The sequence below is a fragment of the Fukomys damarensis genome, unplaced genomic scaffold, assembly GCF_012274545.1.
Source record: "Fukomys damarensis isolate Sample0158 unplaced genomic scaffold, DMR_v1.0_HiC HiC_scaffold_30, whole genome shotgun sequence".
NCBI classification, from domain to species: domain Eukaryota; kingdom Metazoa; phylum Chordata; class Mammalia; order Rodentia; family Bathyergidae; genus Fukomys; species Fukomys damarensis.
The window spans coordinates 22,917,461-22,922,424 of NW_022900942.1; the positions used below are offsets into that span (position 1 = coordinate 22,917,461).

General features: G+C 32.9%; 1 pseudogene; it reads right to left on the reverse strand.

The window, feature by feature from the left end:
* Positions 1 to 2,580: 2,580 nt before the first annotated feature.
* Positions 2,581 to 3,557, reverse strand: LOC104876699 (annotated as a pseudogene).
* Between the last annotated feature and the right edge of the window lie 1,407 nt (positions 3,558 to 4,964).

Consider the following 4,964-nt stretch of genomic DNA (forward strand, 5'->3'; position numbering starts at 1 on the left):
CCCCCCCGTGTGTGTGTGTGTGTGTGTGTGTTGCTTTTTTGAGAGGTGGTTCTTTGTTTGGAGCTGAGATTTGAGGTCAAGTAGAGTGAGAAGAGATTATAGTTGTAATCAAGATATTTTTAGATTCTGCCTTCCTGTAATACATTTGCAGTTTTATTTGTCTGGAGATGGTGTTCACCCCTCAGCTATTTAATTAAAATGGTTTAGTCCCTGTCACTGTGTTGTGAGGGGAGAATTACTACTGGTATAAGAACATCAACAGATCTGCTCATGCATCTCTTATATGGATCAAACCTTGTATTTACACTTCACGCTTTTTCAATACCCTTTACAGCCTATATTATACTCTTCCAACCAGTCTCCACCTCCCACATGTAGCTATAAATATCACATTTAATTATAAACTCAACAGTAAACTAATCCACAGATGAGTACCGCTCCTTATGATCCAATCACCTCCCCTAAACTCCACCTATGACTGCATAAGGCTTTAGGGGTCATCTAGATATAAACAATAACAGATGTTCATTAGTTAGTACTAACTTTTCCCTACAAATTACTTTGCAATTGTTGTTCTCAATGAAGTGAAATTACTTTCCAGTGACTTAAATTTTTCTTTGGCCAGAGTTTTGTTATTTTTTATGATAAACTCTTTCTCTTTCTATTGATACTAAAATTTCCTTATTTTGGACTCACTTTTATAAAACACTTCTCCAGGTATAATTTTTCCAGATTGACAGTTATGTCATACAGTGAAGATATATTCCACTGTCCTCTGGCTTCCATTACTAGACTACAAAATCAGTAGTCACTCTAGTGATGCTTTTATTTTAGGTGACCTTTCTTTTGTTGCTGGCTATGTCTAGAATATTCTTTTTTTGCTACCATTTAACTCTACTATGATGATCTAGAATTTATATATTTCAAAAATTGAGAAAAATTACAGCAATTATTTTTGAACACTATTCTTCATTTTTGTTATTTTCTACTTTTGAACTCTGATCAGACACATGTTAAAATTCTCATGCCATGTATCATGTTTCTTAATCTTTATTTTTGTCTTTTCTATATTTTTATTTCTGTAGACTACATTTTAATTTTTTTTCAGACCCATCTTCCAGTTCACAAGTAGCTGCTTAGCTACCTGCTCATTGATTTAAAAAAAAAACAAAAAACATATATAACCAATATAGCTTTCACTGGGTTTTATTCATTTTGAAATCTTGTTTGCTGTTCATGCTTTCATGCTTTTCTTTTATTTTATAAAACATTAGATATAGTAATACAATTTTTTTCTGAAAATAAGTGTGTGAACTTTAAGCAGTTCTGCCTGCTATCTGTTGCTTATATCTTATTCATTATGTCTTGATTCCTTATGTTTCATAATTTTTAAATTTTCATTATTTTTGCAATTATACCTGTGAGAATTCTTGAACACCTAGGTTGAATTACATTTTTTAGAGAGGGCATTTATTTATACAAAGCACACAGGATTTTTAATCTGATTTTGATTGAAGCTCTTCAGACACAGTAGTGAGTTAAGATGATTCTCTTTTTTTTTTCCACATACAATCAGCTGGCATTTCATACTATCCACTGGAGGAAGTAGTAATGCACAGTGTTGGAATTTAAAATAAAAGGTCAGCATTAACTGTAAACAATTCTAAAGCACTGTGACTCTTTAAAACATATGTAATGAAAAAGGATTAGAATTCATATAAAAATCAGAATTTAAAAAGCAAAAGAATAGAAATATTTAGTGAATTTACTCAAAGTTTAAATGATACAAAAATGAAAAATATTATAGAGCTATACACAATTAAAAGTGAATATAAATTAGCCAACTCCATGGACATTTCCAGATAAACACTCATACAAATACATATTCACCTTTTACTTTGTATAACAGTAACACATACATGACATGAAAATTCTGGCAAAAAAATCAGACAGGTTAACAATATTCTCACACTTCAGAAATGATGTGAAATATGTTTTAACAAAACCTTTCTACATGAATATAAACCCCGATTTAATTCCATGATTTTATCATGCCAGAAGCATGTTGGTTTTAATTTTTTAAAAATAAGAGATTGGTATTATAACATATTGGCTTATTAATAAGGTACTTTGTGTATACAATATCTTGGTATGTACAAAAAGTTTTAAGACTGATTATTTACTATGATGTTTTAAACTTTGAAAGTCTCTTCAACATAAGAAAATAGCTGCACATATTTAGTTGTTTTTTTTTATAAAACAAAAAAAATCTATGATTGTTCTCTGTGGTTCCTAGTAATAAGTCTTGTCATTTTTTCACATAGCATAAATAATATTCTAATGCCGGATTGCATTAAGTAGTTCTTAAACAATGTTACTAAATAACCATAAGTACCAAATGCAGCAAAGACAAGCAATCTTCATAGTGCACTTTCGTCTCACTGAAGTTGAAGCTGCTCCTTTTGGATATTTTTCCTCTTCAATGTGAAGTAGATTGTTAGGGTTTCATTATGTACATTTTTAGACGAAAAGGATGGTTTTGATTTTTTCCACAGTTCAGAGTTGGAAATCATAGAGTCCAGGGATGTTTTAAATAACCAACTGTTCTTTAGTAAAGGAAATCTCTCAATGCAACTGCAATAAATAAGCATCTACATCCTTAGCTATATTACCAATATATCCCAGAACCAAAGTAAGATGGTTTTCCTGTTCCCACAATCTACTTAACTGTTGTTTTAAAATCTGAATATTTCTGTCATTTATAACTTCTGTTTTGGATAATAGTTCTGACCACCATATTTTTATTATGGCTTGAAGCCAGTTTTACGCCAACTATTGCATATTCTTCAAATTTTCTTTTAAGTAATTTTACTAGAGGCAATAAATCTGCACAGCAGCCAAGTAAGATATATTGTCTTTCTTCCTGTAAACTGTTGGTGAGCACAGGAAGGTAACCTACCACAACTGCAAGGTCTTCTATCCTCACTAAATAAGCTACAAGTTCCCTTGTACTTCTCTTTCTCCAGAAAGTTTAAACTACATTCAATCTTAAATTCCTGCTGCATAAAACTTGGGCCACTGCTTCATGGTTCTGACGAACCTTAGAGAAAAACCCACTAAATCTTGATGACGGGCTCTCTGTCGGATGGACCAGGGTCACCGGAGTTAGCCAAGGATGTCCGGACTATCACGGTGTAACTTCTCAGGCAAGTGGCCTGCACAAGCCAGCTCATTTTCTTTATTCGCGGTGTCACAGCCTCCACTTCTAGGGGACTGTTTTTTGTTTTGTTTTGTTTTGTTTTTTTGTAACAAAGATTTGGAAAGGGATGATGAACTTTCTTTCTGCGATAGATCACCTTCTGTAGGATATCTGGGCTTTTCACGGCTTGTCCAACTGTTTTATTTATGTAAACAGCCAACTGTTTGGGAGATTTCTTAACCTCCTTCATGTTCTTATTAGTGAAAGTAGAGATCCTTTTTTCTAGGAAGATCAGTGAAATGATCCTCAATATTATTATAAAAGTTCCAATTTTTAACACGTAATTTTCAGATTCCATGATCTCTTTAACTACCGGGGCCGCCTCAGCCCAGCCCCGGCACTGACCAACCGGGCCCGCAGCCTAGGGCCCACTCACAGCCATTCAAACGCTGCTGTGAATCTCTTATGAGGGCTTGATTACAGATTCCCTGGTTACAGATTCCCTGGGGATTTCTTTCTTCTTTCTTACCCAGGCAATAGGATTGAAAAAGAAAAGCAAATTGTTGTGCTGTGAGTTCCTGTGGTATGGGGTTTATTTCCCATTCACGTATAATACAGGTCTCAGCTCTCTACGTGGTCTGTTATAGCCCCACCTAGGGGACCCGAACTTCATCTCCAGCATTCCATCTCACAACCCACCCCCCCCAAAAAAAAGTGAATCACAATGAAATCTCAAGAGTTTGGTGGGAAACACTGGGTATGAACTCATTTTGGAGCTTGCTAACCTTCCAGGATTCCTGCTTTCATTTCACATTTGGACTTGATAAATTCATCACTTACAATTATTATTTTAAATTAAAGTTTGTTTTAAAAATCATTTTATACAGGGGATTTAGCTCAGTGATGTCATGCCTGCCTCAGAAGCATAAGGCCCTGAATTTGATTCTCTTTACATTAAAAAAAAAATCATTTTATTTTTTCCAGTCAAGAGAGCTAGTCAGTGTACCTAACTGCCACACCGCTATAGAGAAAGTTATCAGGCACTCTAAAAGACAGACAAGATGTAAGGGAAGCTGTGAAGACTATCTATGTGCATTGTACTGACCCAGGTTTAAATTAATGCTACTGTTAATCCAGGATCACAGAAGACCAATTGTACAGTAAGTTGGTAAAAATTGCATTATTTGTGCTAATGAAGGAGGTCAATTATACAAGCACTCTAGAAATCTGTATGATGTAAAATTTGATTATTCTAGGAAAATTAAATAATTTAAAAATTAATTGAGGAGACAAAAATTAAACAAAAGTTTCAAGTATTATATGGGGAAGGTGTCCTGAATTTTTTATGTTGTAGGAAGTGTAATAGATAAGCTTATTTATTATAATTAATTAAATTAAATTAATATCTAATTTATTAAAGTGGAAAATATTAATGTAGATATTCATATACTTTTATGTATACTTTCAAATTGTATCCTATTTACCAGTTGAGTAATTTTTTTTCAAAAATAAATATTACTTTCATTTGTTCCTTGATTGTTCTTGGATTAACCTAAGCTTGATAGTTAAAATCTCCTAAGCCATTAACTCCATTTTACAAACACAATTATATTCTCTTAAACAATTTAATCAACTTTATGCATTTAGTATATTTAATTTGCCAAACATTTCCAATGCCTGACTAGACAGATTTACAAAACAAAATTTTTTAAACTGTTATGAAGCTTGCAAATTTAATTAGTCAAACTTATAAATATAGAAGGTC